Raw genomic sequence first — 21,166 nt, 5'->3', positions numbered from 1 at the left:
CTTCGTTACTACCCTTAGCAGAATTTGCATTTAATAACTCTACTCATTCTGCCACAAACCAGTCACCATTTTATTCTAACTATGGTTTTCATCCTTCCTTCTTGCCAACATCCTTACCGGATTCTCCTGTACCAGCCGTCCAGGATAGGCTGAATTTCTTTGTTATCAACAATCAGGTACTTAAAGAAACCCTTTCTAAGGCTCAGGGGAACGATAAAAAAAATTTTGACAGGAAGAGAAGCGGAGAACTGGATTTAAAAATCGGAGATCGTGTGTGGCTGTCAACCGCAAACCTGAAACTGGCGTGTCCCTCTAAAAAATTGGGACCCAGATATTTGGGGCCTTTTCCAATTAAGAAGAAAATTAATTCGGTAGCCTATGAACTTGAACTTCCCGGCTCATTTAAAATCCATCCTGTATTTCACACTTCTCTACTTAAACCTGATGTACCCAATTCCTTTCCAGATCGGGAGTTAGGCCCTCCAGAAGCTATATTGGTAGACGGGGAGGAGGAGTTTGAGTTCAAAGCCATTCTGGATTACAGGAAGCGCCAAGGACAAAACCAATACTTGATTAAGTGGAAAGGCTTTGGCCCCGAAGAAAATTCCTGGGAACCCGAAGCGAATCTTCATGCCCAGAGGCTTATACTGGCTTTTCATCGCTCTCAAAGGTCGGTTCAAAGGGGCACCCGGAGGCTGCCCTTAAGGGGGGGCACTGTCAGGGAACTCACCGTACGTATGCCCGTCCCCGTATAGCAGCAGTTCCCGTTCGTTCCAGGCGCCATGCGCGGTGTCTCCGTCAGAGGCATACGAGTTCCAGAACGAACGGACGTATGCTAAACCGAACACGTGGATGTACGCCAATCCGAACACGCGAAAACACCCACGCAAACTGAACGGATGTACGTCTTCACGCACGGACGGCCACTTCCACCAATCCTGGCTCACTTCCCCCTATATAAACAGGGTCCTGGCCTGACACCAGTGCTGGATCGTCTTCAGCTGTTCCTGTAAGACCTGATCGTTGCTCCTGAGACCTCGCTCCTGAGACCTCGCTCCTGTGACTTTGCTCCTGTGATCTTGTTCCTGTGACCCGTTCCTGATACCCACTCTTCGATACCTTCTTGAGGGGGCAACACATCCAGTATTGATTTTTACAGATCATAAAAATTTGGAATATCTCAGAACAGCTAAGCGTCTCAGGCCCCGGCAGGCAAGATGGGCTCTTTTCTTCTCCCGTTTTAATTTTCACATAACCTACAGACCAGGATCCAAGAATAGTAAACCCGACGCATTGTCCCGCATGTTCTCTGAAACTGAAGCCTCATCCCCTCCAGACACTATCTTGCAAGCTGGAAACTTCCTATTAACACAAACCAGTTTTTTATCACAGGTTCGGCAGTCGTCTCAAGGTGCATCAGTCCCTCCAGATATGAACCTCCAAGAAAAAGACGGCCTTTTCTGGCGAGGAAGCAAATTATTCATCCCTCAAAACCTTCGCACCTCCGTTCTACAGGTTTGTCATGACTATCCCCTGGCGGGTCACTTCGGAGGTCACAAAACGACAAATTTAGTTCAAAGGCATTTCTGGTGGCCAAACCTCGCGAAAGACTGCAGGAACTATGTTAGCTCTCCTGTCTCCGGAATAAAAATAGCAAAAATAAAGCCTGGGGATTATTGAGGCCATTACCTATCCCTGAAAGACCATGGGATAAGATCGCAATGGACTTTATTGTTGAGCTTCCCCCCTCTGAAGGATTTTCCTCTATCTTCGTGGTGGTGGATCGCTTTTCCAAAACGGCACACTTTATTCCCATGAAGGGAACTCCATCTGCAACCGAGACAGCCAGAATATTCATTAGAGAAATTGTCAGACTCCATGGAATTCCCGGTGATATTGTCTCTGATCGTGGAGTCCAATTCACGTCAAAATTTTGGAAATCATTATGTGAAGCTCTGGGTATCAAGTTAAATTTCTCTTCAGCCTACCATCCCCAAACAAACGGGCAGACCGAACGCACTAATCAAACCTTGGAACAATATTTACGTTGTTTCACTTCTTTTTCTCAGGAGGATTGGGCTTCGTTACTACCCTTGGCAGAATTTGCATTTAATAACTCTACTCATTCCGCCACAAACCAGTCACCATTTTATTCTAACTATGGTTTTCATCCTTCCTTCTTGCCAACATCCTTACCGGATTCTCCTGTACCAGCCGTCCAGGATAGGCTGAATTTCTTTGTTATCAACAATCAGGTACTTAAAGAAACCCTTTCTAAGGCTCAGGGGAATGATAAAAAAAATTTTGACAGGAAGAGAAGGGGAGAACTGGATTTAAAAATCGGAGATCGTGTGTGGCTGTCAACCGCAAACCTGAAACTGGCGTGTCCCTCTAAAAAATTGGGACCCAGATATTTGGGGCCTTTTCCAATTAAGAAGAAAATTAATTCGGTAGCCTATGAACTTGAACTTCCCGGCTCATTTAAAATCCATCCTGTATTTCACACTTCTCTACTTAAACCTGATGTACCCAATTCCTTTCCAGATCGGGAGTTAGGCCCTCCAGAAGCTATATTGGTAGACGGGGAGGAGGAGTTTGAGTTCAAAGCCATTCTGGATTACAGGAAGCGCCAAGGACAAAACCAATACTTGATTAAGTGGAAAGGCTTTGGCCCCGAAGAAAATTCCTGGGAACCCGAAGCGAATCTTCATGCCCAGAGGCTTATACTGGCTTTTCATCGCTCTCAAAGGTCGGTTCAAAGGGGCACCCGGAGGCTGCCCTTAAGGGGGGGCACTGTCAGGGAACTCACCGTACGTATGCCCGTCCCCGTATAGCAGCAGTTCCCGTTCGTTCCAGGCGCCATGCGCGGTGTCTCCGTCAGAGGCATACGAGTTCCAGAACGAACGGACGTATGCTAAACCGAACACGTGGATGTACGCCAATCCGAACACGCGAAAACACCCACGCAAACTGAACGGATGTACGTCTTCACGCACGGACGGCCACTTCCACCAATCCTGGCTCACTTCCCCCTATATAAACAGGGTCCTGGCCTGACACCAGTGCTGGATCGTCTTCAGCTGTTCCTGTAAGACCTGATCGTTGCTCCTGAGACCTCGCTCCTGTGACCTTGCTCCTGTGACCTTGCTCCTGTGATCTTGTTCCTGTGACCTTGCTCCTGTGACCTTGCTCCTGAGACCTCGCTCCTGTGACCTTGCTCCTGAGACCTCGCTCCTGTGACCTTGCTCCTGTGATCTTGTTCCTGTGACCCGTTCCTGATACCCACTCTTGGATTCCTATCTCCTGGACAACCTCTGACCCTGGCTTGGACTTTCGACTTTGGCTTGTCTCCTGATTCGGTACCTCGTTTACTTGCACGTTACCAGACCCCTTGCTTGTTCCTGATTACGCACCTGTCTCTTGTTATTGTACCGCATTGCCTGCCAGTTGCCGATCCTGCCTGTTCCAGACACGTAGTGCTCCCTGCACACCTGCTGATCTTCCGGTGCCTACCTACGTAACCAGTCTACACCTCTTCTACCGTGAGGACCCAGCATCTTCAAGGCCTTCTACTTCCATCTGCAGGCACCTGCACCCTTTCGTGTCCTCACGCTCCCTGTTCCCATCTCCAGGGGCGTGGTGACCGGAACCGTGCGAGAGGCTACCCTCAGCAGTCTGACTCCGCTGTAAGGTACGTGACATCACCGTTGCCAGCTCCAGCCTGAACCTGACTACTCTGCTGCCTACTGCTCTGTTCCTGAAGTGGCTGCTAGTGACCTACCCGGCTTGCCTGACCCTGCTTTGTGTCCAGCCATCCTTATACCTGCTGTCTGCCACCTACCAGCCTGCCAAGTACCTGCTGTCTGCCACCTAACAGCCTGCCAAGTACCTGCTGCCTGCCACCTAACAGCCTGCCAAGTACCTGCTGTCTGCCACCTAACAGCCTGACAAGTACCTGCTGCCTGCCAGCTGCCAGCCTGCCAAGTACCTTCTGTCTGCCACCTACCAGCCTGGCAAGTACCTGCTGCCCTGCATCAAGTTTCAGCCTGCATCCAAGTATGCACAGACTGCTCATCTGCAGCCTTCACCAGCTAAACTTTTAGGCACTCGTGCCACTCCAGGCTTCCATGCCTCCTGTATACTTTATCAGGGGTACCAAGCCAGAGGTGTAAGAGAATGCCTCCCTCTCCATGACAGGCTCCATCTCCAGGTATGTGACACAGAGGCTTCAAAGGGTCTCGGGAAGGATGAAGCCTCCTGTCTCTTACTAGGGAGACCAGCAGGGTGTGCTGTGCCGGTGTGCCCAGTCCTTATAATCCAGGGCCTGATCGTAGTTTAGGTCTCCAGTCCACCCTTCTCGGGAGTCCATGAGGCTGCAAGGGAGCGGCCAGAAGTGTGCAAGTCTGCACAGTGCAGGAAAAGTCTTTGGTGGAACAGACAGGAGGACCAAATCCAGGCCAGGGAGTGAACCTAGGTGGATCCTTTGAGCATGTGCATGTGCACGAAACGCGTTGGGAGGGGCCTATGTGCTGATGTAATTGCCACCACGTCCTCATGATAGGAGCGGCAGCTACCACTGTGAGTTTTCTGGCCTTTTTTTTTTTTTTGCTTTTAGTCTGCAGATACTGGGTACTAGGAGTCTAGGACCGTAGGACAGACAACAACAATCATTCAGAGACTGGTGGCCACTGATCATAGAGAGGTGCACAGGGGATGCTTGCTTCAGTTCCCTCAAGACACAGTCCTCCGCCGCCGCTTCACCACTCCGAGTGTCTGCCTGCTGAGAGTTAGTTACATGCTGCAGGAGAGTAGGAACATCAGCAGCCGGGCGCCCTAGGCAGCTGCCTAGTTTGCCTAGTGGTAGCGCCGGCCCTGATTCCATCATTTCTCGATCCCTATCCAAGTTCTAATCCCTCGATGTGCCTGGCTGTGCAGGGTGGGGGGATCCCAGTTCTACTTGCGGCTCCTTAGGGGGTGTGCAAAACTTTGTTCGTCCTTTTCTTTCAAGATCAAATCAATATTATTTTGATCAGTTGTGACTGGCCCCTTAAACGGTGTGGGACCCCATAGGCTGGTGGTGCCTTCTATGCCTACTTAGTAATCCGGCACTGACTCTTCCAGCCCAAGAAAGCTGAACTCTCAGGTAGTCAGAGTCAGCCGCGTTCTTTAACCACTTGGTTCCCACACTACGTCTATTGACGTCTATTGACGTCATGGGGTTTCGGTGGTTATATCTGAATGATGCACTGAGGCCACAGACATCATTCAGATATTGCCGTTTTCAGCCGGCGATTCCCTACACCATAAGAACGATCATAGTGGCTGTTCTGCCGCTTGATCGTTCTCACGGGCCCCTCCCGCCGCCCTCCGGTGCTTCTACCGACTCACCGTTTCCATCGGTGAGTCGGTCACAGGATCCACCGGCCCCAGCAAGTAATCATAGAGATTTCCGGTGGACCAGATCGTCCCCGGAGTCTCTATGATCGTTCGGAGGCCGGGCGCGATGTTATGACGTCACGCCCGGCCTCGGTATTCAAATTAACGGCGCCGATCTGGCTAGGAAGCCAGGATCGTTTTTTTTTTTTTTTTTTATTCTTCCCAGCCTAGAGGTGAGATGTGGGGTCTTATTGACCCCCCCATATCTCACTGTAAATAGGTCCGATCGTGCCATATTCCTATTACAAGGGATGTTTACATTCCTTGAAATAGGAATAAAAGTCATCAATTTTTTATTTTTTTTTTAAGTGTCAAACAAAAAAAATAAAAATAAAATTAATAATAATAAAAAAAAAAATGTAAAGCTCCCCCTGTCCCCGTGAGCTCGCACACAGAAGCGAACGCATACGTAAGTCCCAACCACATATGAAAACGGTGTTCAAACCACACATGTGAGGCATCGCCGCGAACGTTAGAGCGAGAGCAATAATTCTAGCCCTAGACCTCCTCTGTAACCCAAAACATGTAACCGGTAAAAAAATGTAAAGCGTCGTCTATGGGGATTTTTAACCCCTTCCCACCCGGCCAATGCATATATACGGCCGGGTGGGAGCCATCTACTCCTGATAGGACGTTCAGGAACGTCCTTCAGAAGTAGCGGGATCGCGCGCGCGCTCGTGTCACCCGGACACGGCACATCTCAGATCGGCAGGAGGGCTCTGTGATTGGCCCTCCTGATCACATGACGGCCGTGTCCAATCACGGCCGTCATGTGATGTAAACTAACAGCCGGTTGCTAGGCAATCGGCTCTCCTCTCCTCACACGGAAGTCATCGCTGAGGAGGGGAGAGCAGATCGCTGCAGCCGGCTGATGATCAGTGAGTATGAGATGTTTTTTACAGCTTTTTACTCACTGATCATCAGTGTAGTGTCACCACACAACACACCACACAGTACAAACACAGTCCCCACATATGTCCCCAAAACACACATGTCCCCAAAACATACATGTCCCCAAATAATAAAAACACATGTCCCTAATAATAAAAACATGTCCCCCACATATGTCCCACTAAAATCACTTGTCCCAATGATTATCTGCACACATATGTACGTGATCACCTGCACACATATGTACATGATCATTTGCGTACATATGTCTGTGATCACACAAACCAATTATTATACACTTAACGGAATTTTTTTTACCAAAAACATGTAGCAGAATACATTTTGGCTTAAATTTATGACAAAATTTGATTTTATTGGATTTCTTTTCAAATAGAAAAAAGAAAATATTGTTTTTTTTCCAAATTTCCGCTTTTTTTGCGCTTATATCGCAAAAAAAAAAAAAAACGGAGTCGTAAATCAATACCACCAAAATAAAGCTCTATTTGTGCGAACAAAATGATAAAAATTTCATTTGGGTACAGTGAAGCATGACCGCGCAATTGTCATTCAAAGTGCGAGAGCGATAAAAGCTGAAAATTGGGCTGGGAAGGAAGGGGGCGAAAGTGCCCGGTATTGTAGTGGTTAAATACCAAAGTTTGGCGCCATTCCACGAGTGCGTGCAATTTTGAAGCGTGACATGTTGGGTATCTATTTACTCGGTGTATCCTCCTCTTTCACATTATGCAAACAAATTGGGCTAACTTTACAGTTTTTTTTTTTTTTTTAAGCATGAAACAGTTTTTTTTCTGAAAAAAACGCGTTCGAAAAATTGCTGCGCAAATACCGTGCGAGATAAAAAGTTGCAATGACCGCCATTGTATTCTCTAGGGTCTTTCTAAAAAAACATATATAATGTTTGGGGAGTTCTATGTAATTTTCTAGCAAAAAAATTAGGAATCTTACATGTAGGAGAGAAATGTCAGAATTGGCCTGGGCGCGAAGTGGTTAAGGGTTAACTGACAGAGCTGTATAAACATGTGATTTATTATAGCGAGCGGCGCCGATCGTGTTTTCTGATTCCTGGAGAAGATTGACACGCGAAGCGTCGGCCGTAATCTTATTGCTATCAGCACTTATGAGTTAAAAGCTGTTTTTAGCGAGTGCTCAATCTTTAATTAAGCAGGCTATTATAAGCGCGTTTTAATTAAGGGCATATTCATTTCCCCCTCATTAATCTAAGCGGTGCCTTTCGGATGGGAAGTGGCAGCGATGTGCACAGAAGTGCGGATCCCGCCATCACATTCATGGCCCAGGAATGGAGTGCGGATGGACTACCGGATGATGAATGGTTCTGGACGATCGTACACAATTAGAAGAAGGGCGTGCGTTCAATGCGTCGCCCTCAAAGGCCAATAGAACAATGCGGAGAACTGCGCTGGTTTGGAAGCTCTACGCAGTTAACCTTTTCATATCACTCCATTATGTTTCCATTCTCAGGACGGGGATGTTGGCCGCCAGAAGCAATGAACTGACCTGAGGGCAGGTTGCTGAAGTCCCACGTTTGACACCAACATCCCTCAAAATATGGAGAGTGAAAAAGACTACTAAATAGGGATGAGCTTGGAGTTCGAGTGAAACTCATGTGCGACTCGAATATTGCCTGTTCGGCCAACAGCGAACAATTTGGGGTGTTCGCGGCAAATTCGAAAAAAACCCAGGGAACACCCTGTACAAGTCTATGGGAGAAATCTAAAGTGCTAATTTTAAAGGCTAATATGAAAGTTATTGTCCTAAAAAGTGTTTGGGGACCCGGGTCCTGCCCCAGGGGACATGGATCAATGCAAAACAAAAACAGACGTTTTTTCAGGAGCAGTGATTTTAATAATGATTAAAGTGAAACAATAAAAGTGTAATATTCCTTTGAATTTCGTAGCTGGGGGTTGTCTATAGTATGCCTGTGAAGGGGCGCATGTTTCCCGTGCTTAGAACTGTCCCTGCACAAAGTGTCATTTCTGCAGGAAAAAAAGTCATTTAAAATCACTCGCAGCTATTATGAATTGTCGGCTCCGTAATACAGAGAACACTCAATGAAAGTCATTGATAAAAAAAAATAAAAAAAAAAAGCGTGGGGTTCCCCCAAATTCAATTACCAAGCCCCTTTGGGTCTGGTATGGATATTAAGGGGAACCCCGCGTCAAATTTTTAAAAGAAAAAAACGTGGGGTTCCCCCCAAATATCCATACCAGACCGTTCAGGTCTGGTATGGATTTTAAGTCAATTGACGGCTACAGCGCGGATCTCCTTTTCCGGGACTATGTCTATTGACGTAGTCGCTCTGTGATCGGCAAGTCCATGAGACTCGCCTGATCACCGATCCGTGCAAGGGGTCGATCCCGACCCCTTATCACGTGATCAGCTGTCAGCCAATGACAGCTGATCATGTGATATAACGGAGCCGGTAATCGGCTATTATTCCTCCTCGCGCTGACAGCGCGAGGAGAAAAAAAAAAAGCCGATCACCGGCGGCCGTGATCGGGACATCAGTCCCGATCACGGCCAGCAATGCAAGCGACCACCTGCCCCCTGCCAGTGCCCACCTGCCCCCTGCAGTGCCATCCTGAATAAAAGTAAGTGCCCCCCGTCAGTGCCACCCAGCAGTGCCCATAGTGCCACCCAGCAGTGCCCACAGTGCCACCCACAGTGCCACCCAGCAGTGCCACCCAGCAGTGCCACCCACAGTGCCACCCACAGTGCCCACAACCTGCCTCAAAGGTGCTGCACCCCAGTGCCGCCCATCAGTGCCCAGCAGTGCCGTCCATCAGTGCCCAGCAGTGCCACCTATCAGAGCCACCTATCAGTGCCACCTATCAGTGCCCATCAGTCCCATCTCTCAGTGGTACCTATCAGTGCCCATCCGTGCCACCCATCCGTGCCACTTATCCGTGCCACCCATCCGTGCCATCTTATCTGTGCCCATCTTTGCCCATCAGTGCCGCCTTATCTGTGCCCATCGGTGCCGCCTTAACTATGCCTATCAGTGCCCATCAGTGCAGCCTATCAATGCCCACCAATGCAGCCTATCAGTGCCCACCAATGCAGCCCATCAGTGCCCACCAGTGCAGCCTATCAGTGCCGCCTCATCACTCAGCGCACTTCAATGAAGGAGAAAAATGACCCGTTTGCAAAATTTTATAACAAATTATTAAAACATGATTTTTTTTTTTTTTTTTTGCATCTTTTTTGTTTGTTTAGCAAAAAATAAAACTCCGAGCTGTGATTAAATAGCACCAAAAGAAAGCTCTATTTGTGGGAAAAAAATGATAAAAATTTCATTTGGGTACAGTGTTGTATGCCCGCGCAATTGTCATTCAAAGTGCATCAGCGCTGGAAGCTGAAAATTGGTCTGGGCAGGAGGGGGGTGACAGTGCCCAGTAAGCAAGTGGTTGAAAATGGCGTGGATTTCCCCCTAAAAATCCATACCAGACCCTTTAGCCAATGCATCATGTCCCCATGTTGATGAGGACAAGGGCCTCATCCCAACAACCCTGGCCAGTGGTTGTGGGGGTCTGCGGGCAGGGGGGCTTATCAGAATCTGGAAGCCCCCCAGATCCCGCCCCCCCTGTTTGAAATGGTAAAGGGGTACAAAAGTACCCCTACCGTTTCACAAAGAAAGTGTAACCAAATGTTAAAAAAGACACACACGCCGTTGGGAAAAGTCCTTTATTCAAAATAAAAAAAATATTCCAGCGGTGGTAATCCACTCTTGCTCTCCAGCGATGGACGATCATCTCTCCGGGGTCCAGCGACGGGTGATCTCCCCCTCCAGCACAGCGAATCCATCCATCCTCTGTCGCCACTGGAGGAAACACTGCGGGAATCCTGGCAGCCTGACACTTCTTATCTGAGGAGGGCGGGGGCACCCATCACCTAACCCCGCCCCCCTCTGACGCAAGGGGAAAGCCGGGCTTTCGGATAAAGGGTCTGGTATGGATATTTGAGGGGAACGCCACGCCATTTAAAAAAAAAATAATTGGCGTGGAGTTCCCCTTAATATCCATACCAGACCTGAAGGGCCTGGTAATTGAATTTGGGGGAACCCCACGCTTTGTTTTTTTTAATAAATGACTTTCAATGAGTGTTCTCTGTATAACGGAGCCGACAATTCATTATAGCCGCGAGTGATTTTAAATGACTTTTTTTCCTTGCGAAATGACACTTTGTGCAGGGACAGTTCTAAGCACGGGAAACATGCGCCCCTTCACAGGCATACTATAGACACCCCCCAGGTACGACATTTAAAGGAATATTACACTTTTATTGTTTCACTTTAATCATTATTAAAATCACTGCTCCCGAAAAAACGGCCGTTTTTAAAACTCTTTTTTGCATTGATCCATGTCCCCTGGGGCAGGACCCGGGTCCCCAAACACTCCCCTGGGGCAGGACCCGGGTCCCCTAAACACTTTTTAGGACAGTAACTTGCATATTAGCCTTTAAAATTAGCACTTTTGATTTTGAACGTTCGAGTCCCATAGACTTTAATAGGGTTCTAAAGTTCACACGGAGTTTAGGTCTGTTCGCAGGTTCTGGTGTGAACCAAACTGGGGGGTGTTCCGCTCATCCTTAGTACTAAGGTGCTATCACATACACTATATTGCCAAAAGTATTGGGACGCCTGCCTTTACACGCACATGAACTTTAATGGCATCCCAGTCTTAGTCCGGAGGGTTCAATATTGAGTTGACCCTTTGCACCTATAACAGCTTCACCTCTTCTGGGAAGGCCGTCCACAAGGTTTAGGAGGGTGTCTATGGGAATGTTTTACCATTCTTCCAGAAGAGCATTTGTGAGGTCAGGCACTGATGTTGGACGAGAAGGCCTGGGTCACAGTCTCCGCTCTAATTCATCCCAAAGATGTTCTATGAGGTTGAGTTCAGGACTCTGTGCAAACCAGTCAGGTTCCTCCACAACAAACTCGCTCATCCATGTCTTTATGGACCTTGCTTTGTGCACTGGTCCAAATCATTTGGTGGAGGGGGGATTATGGTGTGGGGGGGTTATGCTGTGGGGGGAGGGGAGATTATGTTGTGGGGGTTGTTTTTCAGGGATTGAGCTTGGTCCCTTAGTTCTAGTGAAGGAAACTTAAGGCGTCAGCATACCAAGATATTTTTGGACAATTTCATGCTCCCAACTTTGTGGGAACAGTTTGGGGATGGCCTCTTCCTGTTCCAACATGACTGCCCGCTAGTGCACAAAGCAAGGGCCATAAAGACATGGATGAGCGAGTTTGGGATGGAGGAACCTGACTGGTCTGCACAGAGTCCTGACCGCAACCTGATAGAACATCATTGGGATGAATTAGAGCGGAGACTGTGAGCCAGACCTTCTTGTCCAACATCAGTGTCTGACCTCACAAATGCTCTCCTGGAGTGCCACAGTGCCTAGGGGCGATTTAGTTTGCATTGTGCGCTATACAAGTATTTCATTCATTCATTCAATGATCAAACCTTCCCATAGACACCCTCCTAAACCTTGTGGACTCCCAGAAGAGTTGAAGCTGTTATAGCTGCAAAGGGTGGGCCAACGCAATACTGAACCCTATGGACTAAGGCATGCGAGTAAGGCAGGTGTCCCAATACTTTTGATAATATAGTATATATAAAAAACATACTATATGGTTAAAACTTCATATGCTTTTAGTTTTGTTCTTATCAAATTTGTAGTGTGTGGCGTCCTCTTATGTAGGCTTCTAGGATGATTGGGATATTTTTGGCCCCTCCCTAATCATTGGAGCAGCTATTGATTTCTATGGACTGTTCTGGAACTCACAGCCTGCAGGTTTGATTGTTTCCCCTGCATTCCGGAGGTTTCCGGAGTATAGAGGGCGAAAATCAAATGGGCAGCCTGAATATTTATGGTGCTCCGGACAATCTCTGGGGAGGTGTGCCCAGTAGGTGGATACAGGGAGCATAAATAGTCTAAGGTCTGGAGCAGCCCCGGCCTGGTCATGCTGGAGAACCTTGCAGCTTTAGGGGGCTACGGCTGAGGCAGTCCTGCTGGAATCTTCTGATACTCATTGAGGTCCTAGCCATAGCAGACCTTGGGGGCCTATATCTAGTCACTATTGGAGCTATGGACATGGTCTAGAGGACTTGCTGGGGAAGTGCCATGTGGGGGCTGGGAGGTGTGCAGTTGCCATGGGAATCTGTGAAAACCGACCCAAACCCAAGAATCCAGTGACTGTCTGCTGTTCTACTTTAGGAGCCAGTGGTAGTTCTCCCCTGGGACTGCTCCGAGCCAAAGCTCTCTGTCAGGAAAGGAACATTCGTGTGTGCGGGCACACAAACCTAAGGAGTTCTGCCCCGTGGCTGGATTGCGGTGTGAAAGTGGGTGTGTATGTGGAAGCGTGTGTTGGCACTAGAGGGGTTATGTAAACGGCACTAGTGCAGCGTGTCAGTACCGTTTGGTCTATTATGTTCCCATGTTCCTGTAACCAGTTCTGCTTGACCCTCTGTTGCTGACTTGATCTGACTCTGTCTGAACGCCGCCTGTACCACCTTGTCTACACTCTTCAGGATAATCCCCCTCCTAGAAAACAATAGGGGGACAATGTGATAGGAGGCACTTTGGGTGGAGGGCTTGTGGAACCCAGCGTACCTTAGAGAGGTCGGAAAACTTCTTCTTCAGCTCCCCACGTCTCTCCTAAGTGTAAGTTACCCTGTGTCTATTAGGGGCACAGGGTGACCAAGAACCCCAGTTGGGTCTCCACTAACCAGACTCACCGTACAACCACACCGGACTCAGCATTTCCTTTTACCCCTGTTAGCCCGGGTTCTATATGTGTGGTTTGTGTTGAAAGAATGAAGGGGCTCTTTCACTTCGTACAGTAATATTTCTGAACAATATCCCTCAAGAAAATATGAAGATAAATCATTTAACCTTTCAGGCTCCTATATTGTTTGAGGTGTGGCTGCATCCCATTTTTCTATCATTTCTGTCTGCCTTGGGAGCAACCTATTATGGGATGTATATGTGGATTAGCTGGGGGAGGGGGGATTTCTCCAGCAGTCGTCATTATGCAAAGCAGGGGGGTTGTCCTCTGAGTGTGTATCTCTTTGTGCCTGTGTTTGAATAAATAGTCTGATGTTTTCCACCCTACACTGATGTCCCAACAAGTGACTGGGTGGGCTAAGGGGTCTTGGATTGTGCTGGTACTCAGGGCCGTCTTTAATATTGATTGGGCCCTGGGCAAAAATTTGCTTAGGGCCCCCCTCCCCCCATGCAATTTCGCTCTCCACCTTCTCTGAGACATACAATAAATAGCAGCTAGACTTAAAATCAGTTTACTGTATCAGATCAGGCAGCGATTGCGATTGGTTGCCAGAGGTTACAGCATATCATTACTTACTGATCATTACATTACTTGCTTACTGACTGGTTGCTAGAGGTTACAGCACTCCTTAAGGCTCACTGATTAGTTGCTAGAGGTTACAGCACATGATTTCGGCTTGTTGATTGGCTGCTAGAGATTACTGTACAGCAATACTACTCACTGGTTGCTATAGGTTACAGCACATCATCTCCTCACTGCAGGGGGCATGATATACATATGAATGCTGCCTTATTTACATATCAATGCCGTTGGCCTCAGCTATTTACATATGCATGGCACTGCTATTTACATATGAATGCTGGTTATTTACATGTAAACACAGGGTCTGCAGGTGAGTCGTCTGTACACAACAACAGGACTAAAACCTCAAGGGACAAGGGAATGTAAACTGGAATAGTTGGCAAGTATGAGGCAGCTGCTTTGGGCCCCACAACAAAGACAGGGCCCAGGGCAGCTGCCCCTTTTGTCCTGCCTTAAAGACGGCCCTGCTGGTACTGAACAAAGGAAGCTTGTACAGAGGACAGACTCTTCTTGAGCACGGGGGTCCATGACAGACAATCACCCTGCAAAGGAAGGGTCCCAATGCAACAGCACTGGAGCCGATACCCAAGGGGTTAAAGTGATTGTAGACAATCACCTTGTAAAACAACTAATTCCATTTAAAATCGAATTGAAAGGCAAAACATCTGGGTATAGATATAAAAATAACATTATAAATCCCTTTTTTCCCATTTTTTTTTTTTTTTATAAGTGATCACATTCCCTCTGTTCTCAGTTGCATAAAAGCTGAGGGAGAAGCAGCAATGGCACACTGATATTCCCAGGGAATGGCTGTGAAGGGGAGGAGTTTCAGGACAAATCTGATCATTGGAGGAGAGCAGGCTGAGTTCCCAGCACAGCTAGAGAACTGACCACGCTTATCTCTCATCCCCAATAGGGTCAGTTTCTAATTGGGAGGGACTGGCAGGATCACCAGGGACTTCACACAAAGGAAGCAACAAAAAGAGAACAGGAGACTTCTTCATAACAGTACATGGGGCAGCAGCCACATACTCGATCAGGAATATGAAATGCTGGGGTAACAAACACTTTAAAGCAGCGAATAGTAATTAGGATCCTATATCCAGGCCTATACTCACGATATCCCCTTATACTTGGATGACCCAGGCTAATATCAGCCAGACACTTTTCCTGTAAATCTCCAGGGCAGATCCTCAGTGATTCCCATTGCTTTGGCTCCAACTGATTTCAGCAAATAGCCCCTCCCCCAGCTCTCATTGAACTGGGTCCTCAATGGACTCCATCAGACTTCAGCTACATCGCCCAAAGGGGCTGCAGCCCTTCAGGCTGAGATCTTCCTCCCCTCTTGGACAAGACTCCAGGCCTCAAACTATTTATGCACTCCCCAGCCACCTACCGGCCGATTCTTTCCCAGGGATTGGCTGAGACTACATAAATCTTCAGGCCAAGAGTTTCTGCCTCTTCCGGCCCACTACATTCTAAAATCCGCTAGAAGGCAAGGGGGGAGTAGTTGAGCCTGCAGCCAGCGAGACCCAAAACAGCCTTCAAAAAAAAATAAAAAAATAATAAAAACCCACCGCCACTCCAACGATTACAGAGGAGCCAAAAACTAGATTTACATGAGCCTCTCTAGCAACCTTTTCTAGGAGTGCGCTACACAATATTTTATTGAAACAATGTATAAAAAAAACCCCATTAAAGCGGGGCTCCACCCTAAAGTGGAACTTCCGCTCATCGGAACCCTCCCCCCCTCCGGCGCCACAATTGGCACCTTTCAGGGGGGAGGAGGGTGCGGGTACCTGTACAGTACAGGTATTTGCACCCACTTCCGGCATAAATATCCGCAGAATCTGCGAATATTTACGCCACTTCCTGCGGGTCCTGTTATGGCTGTTTTTATATCTCACTTAAATGACTAACGATACAAGAAAATAAGTGATCAAACCTTTGTCTACATAAGAATAAAAATGAACGATAACAGTGCGAAAAGATAAACAATTACCTTTATTTATACAGAAAAGAAACTTTAGAATAATTAGAACTTATCATATAACTCAAGTGATGTTACAAGTACAGAGTTGCTTAGACTGCAAAGATAATTTAGGTCATATGCTTACAACAGACATACACTTTCTATATATTTATCAATATTTCAAGATAAGTCCTACGAAAGAAATAATTAGAAATAGAAGAGACATGATAAAAAGGAGAGAGAGAGAGAGAGGGAGAGAGAGAGGGAGCGAGAGAGGGAGAGGGGGGGGGGGGAGAGAGAGAGATACGTTACACAGACTTCCGGTCGCCCTCCATGGTCTAGAAAATCAAGAGGCAGATCAGCTAATTCTAGCCCTATTTTATATGCATTCTGGGCCAATCAGAAGATGGAACGCACCCATTGGCTCTGATTGGTTCAGGATGGCTCACACTCTGATTGGTTATAATTTCAAGCCCAGTTGAGCATCAAACTTCCGATGCCTCTATGAGCAACTTCCTTTGATCTCTGACCCTGCCAGTTCCAACTTAAGACCGGTTTAATTATCTCTGGATTTACAACCGTCAGCCCTCTTTGATACAACATAAATTAGCATTTAAAAGAGGCACTATATCTGAAATGGCCATCTCTGTGAACAATAGGGTAACTTAGATACTGTACAAACAGCAGAAAAACAGGTTTGTGTGTTTGAGATACCAAGAACAGTAAATATTCTAGTATACATGTTACACATATATATATATCTAAAACAGGGCATAGTAAGTTAATTGGTCCTCACAATGGCTTTCTTTTAAACTCTTTGATATAAATATTATCCTTCAAAATCGCTACCACAGTTCCCCCTGAAGTTCATTCTTGAACTGACACCCTGGTTCAGTGATTTTGTACCCATCCACAACAGCCCAGAAGCCCCAATCCTTCCCCACCACCACGGCCTCCTTTCTTGAACACGCCGGAACTCCTCCATGTAGGCTTGAGACAGCCACAAGAAATCCTGGTGCCCTTGAGACTTCACATCCAAACCATGAGTGTCTGTACTACAATGTTTCATCGCCCCTCTGCCTTGGATGAGCGGAACTCCAACATTGAGAGCGGGATCCTGACATATCTGGTCCTGTAACGGTTGCTCCAATTGGATCGGACCACGAGACAACACTTTTCAGCATGGTGAAGGGCAGTTCAGGAGAGTCCTATTTGTTGCATATTTGTCTCAAGAGATGACTTGTCTCAAGGATGTCTTCTGGTGGGGGTTGGGTGAGCCTCCGGACAGTCGTGCGTGAATGCAAAAAACAACAAAAAAGGTACAATGTCAGTGTACAGATAGTGGAGGACTACCAGACAGGAGCAGCGGGTTGGCCATTGAGACCCAATACTTATAAGGGGTGCAATGTGGACGAGTATAGTGGGCTCCCCACAGGGAATAGAGTCCCAGCAACAGCCAGTATCATCCATGGCCCTTGATGGTAGGGATAGTCAACACTGCCTGTTATTGCCAGGTCCCTGGGTTCACCACACCTGCTCGCGGTGCTCAGGTTAAAGCAGGAAGTAGAATTACATTAAGGCAGAAATGGTAAAGCCTTCCAATTTACAGCTCATCTCTGCTATTCCAACAAGCGTTCCAGAAGACTAATACATTTTACTTTTAAAGATATAGAAGAACATTATCAGCTAATTGACTGGTATCATTACTTAAAGTAATTAAAGATAAGAATATGAAATAAAGAAAGTAGGAACAAGAAAATAAAATAAACAAAAAGAATAAAAACACATACAGGTTTAATGCTACTTCAACCCAGATGTCAAAGAACATTGAATCTGCATTCATTAAAAAACAAACGAACAATATATAACTGTCCCGAAAAATTATTACAAGGTGCCCTGAAAAATGATACATTGCCACTGTTACCGCAGCAACTTAGCAAAAAATGTAAAAAGAGGAACAAAAGAATAAAAACAGGTGACTCCTCTCCCATATTAGTGATCAACAGGTGAACCGGATCACTGTCACAAAAAATTTACAAGTCTGGTACAAAAAATATAAAAAAAATAAAATAAAAATAAAAAAAAGGAGAGAATAAAACAATGGTTGCCAAAAAAAGTTTTAGAATTTAGTCAAACCCGACTGCAGTTTGTTGCTCAAATTGTCTTAGAGGCTTTTCCCAAAATAACAAAAAGAAAAAAATATAGTTCAAGGGTCCTCTTTTAAATGCGACAATACTCCACATCAGTCTCTTAATAGCTACCCACATCAGGACAGCAACAGGGTGGAGTTTACTAAAAGCTGTGGCCCTAATAAACTTTTCCCATTAAGAAACCTTAGTTGGAGATATTTAGATTCACCTCTTTTGATTGTGAGCTCACCCAAATCATCCACTTCACTCCTAAGACATCCTGATTTCAAGCTCTCTTGTTACCTCCTCCCATGCTCGACATCAAGATTGCTCCAGAACCTCTGGAACTCCACCATCCCCGTATGTCCAGCCAGCACCTACCCTGACCACCACTAGGTGATCCCAAAAAAAACTTTTATTACGGGAAGTCTACCCCGCCTCCACCTAAAATGTTACCTCAGCCAGCTCCCTATTCCCAGCCGCTATTATTTTTGTACCACCCTCTTCTCCTTAGATCATAAACCCCATTGATCAGGGCCCTTCTATTTACGCCCTGCATAGACTGTTGGCACTAAATTTAAATCTAAATTCTGTTGCCCCAAACCACCCAACTACCCAACTTTTAACTCCTCCCGAATCCCAATGGAAGTTTCAATAGGGGATGTCAGGATTTTTTTTATAAAACCTTTTCTCTGGGGTAATAGGGGTCCACCCTTGTGTCCCTGCTATATCTATTACCAGAACAGGGGAAGATGTGCAATAGACTCCCTGAGGTAGTGTACCATGCTGAGAACAGTTCAACCCATATAGCAGCATATAGGGCATCACTGGACATTCAATACCAGCAGCAATACCTTTGTCTCCAGCACTCATCAGTACCAGTCATCTGAGGCTGTCCAGACTCAAACCATCAGAACAAGATGGACTCCAGGGTGTAACACCGTAGAGTCTGATAGGATAGCATCCAGATTGACCACAATATCTGCACAACGTTCCATCCCTGCCATTAAGGATGCGAACAGTGCAAGTTAGATTTTTTTTTCATGATCCTGGAACGGAGTCATCAACCAATCTATTACGACTCATAGGCAACCTGGATACTACCCCCTGCCTGCTTATCCTTGCAAAGTGATGCTGGACAGAGCAAGTTGGTTTTACTAACCCCCTTCCCTGATATGTAGCACAAGACCTCCCAATGTGGTCCAGAGTATCTCCAGCTCCGTAGTGTTATAAGGTACCCAGTGCCCCACCTCCAACTCCGAAGGCAGTCTCCCTTAACCCTCTCTTTTATCCTAAGTATGGGAAATGTTCTGAGTATCCGAATTGAAACCACCTGCCAACAGGTACACCTTCTCCCTCCTGTATCAATTTGGTAATCAGACCATGTTATCCTTCACCGATACAAAACAAACTGTCCACACTCTTTAGACCAAACTCCCATGAATGACAGTGGCACAGTGCAACATTGGGGCACTGGTCTTCTTGGCACGCAGGCCATAGACCACTAGTTAAGGTACACTAGGACAGGGAGGACACTGATAGGTATTAACTGATGAGAATACAGCATGCCCACACATATATCCAAAGTGAGGGTCCTTGGAACCGCCAAGAGCACCCCATACAAACTTCCAGCACAACTTTTCTCCAGACTGAACCCAAACTATACAATACGGGGCCAGACCTATACACTTTCAACTTGTATACAATCTGGCATATAGTATGCAAACTACACATCTGCAGGTAAATCGCATGCAAGGAAATTGGAGAATAAAAATTGCATAATGTATATCCAGCTCGAGGAACTGTTGCTACCCGACACAACTTGCCAACAGGCAAAGAAAAATCCTTTGCAGGACTAAGGCGCTGTGATCATTGAACAGTAGTAGGTACACAAGCCGACCGGTGTGCCTTGAAACACACCAATATTCATTAGGTAATTGATAACAAATAACCACATAAAAGCAGACAAACAGGAAACTCTAGGAAAAAAAAAATAGGATTGCATGGTGACACGGAAGGAACCAGTTGTGAACTACACTTGGGGACACCCAGTTAGCTAGGCACATTAACATACCTTAGCCTAAGGCAAAGAGCTACACTTGCAAATAAAGCACTGGCAGTGTGTATCTAATTACAATGACAGCAGGGGGGGTGAAGCAGTCTTTAACACAAGTCTTGTGAGATAACATCTAATCGCTGACCCTTACCAGTTAAATCCATGGAACTACAAGTATCAACATGGCTAATCAGTGGTGCAAAGAAACTCGTTCATACCAGAGCTTCATACATGTTGGATCAGAACATACCACACACGCTTAGGTAGTCCGAAACACAGCTGATTGGGCTAACAAATAGAAGCATCCTCTAGATATCGGTGCTGAAACCAGGAAAAAGAAAAAAATCGTCTATGGTGATGGTGATTTTCTTTGTTCTGTAAGCCAGGAAACCCAATTATTGAATCTGAGGGATAAAAACACCAATAAAATAAAACAATAATCAATTTTTCGCCTGAAAAAACTGGTTATATACCTGTGATAAGAGATTAGCATGTTAAACCAATATACATCACATTACATTACATAAATAGTGCACTTTTTTTTTTAAATACCCCAAAAATTGTTGAGCTCAACTCATTAATATGTATTACTTAGTACATATTAATACCACGTGGATTTTTGTTTTATGGTATACCAATAATTCCCCCAAAAAATGTATTCACCATGGTGAGAGAGAAAAAAATTAGCAACTTGTAGTAAACCTTTCTAGCGGTTACCAATTCATCTCGCAGACCTGTCCTTTCTGGAAAAAACAAACACAATTTAGTAAATACACCTTTTCAGTTCATTAGTACAAGTCTTGGCTCAGGTCATTGCATGTCAATACAGTTTGCTTTACATTCTCACTGACCTGGTCAGAAGGAAGGGGGGTCATTAGAATGGGCTGTCAGCAGCTGTGAACAAACTTCACACAACACATCAGTATTGCATACTCCACACCCCCCACACTCACACAATTAGATCAAAGATGACCTCTAGATATCACACCTATTAACATTTCTATCAGAACCTGTACTTCTTGTTAAACCCATAACATCTGTTTGGTAAGTTTGAAATTCGTTCCGAGATCCATCCCATTTCATTCTCCCCTTCTCCGCCTGTATGGGGGCAATAAAAAACTCTTACCTTCCCGGGATTTATTCTTGCAGAAACACCAGGAATGGAACATTGTTGGTACATACCTTAAGTGTGGAGGATGTCCCCCTGAATTCAGACATACCCAAATCCCTTGCTCTGTTATCTCCTGGGCAGCTGAAGTCCTATGGCC

The sequence above is a fragment of the Lithobates pipiens genome, unplaced genomic scaffold (assembly GCF_037356315.1).
Source record: "Lithobates pipiens isolate NorthernLeopardFrog02 unplaced genomic scaffold, aLitPip1_a1.2 Scaffold_162, whole genome shotgun sequence".
NCBI lineage: Eukaryota > Metazoa > Chordata > Amphibia > Anura > Ranidae > Lithobates > Lithobates pipiens.
Note: the sequence above shows the minus strand (reverse complement) of the source record.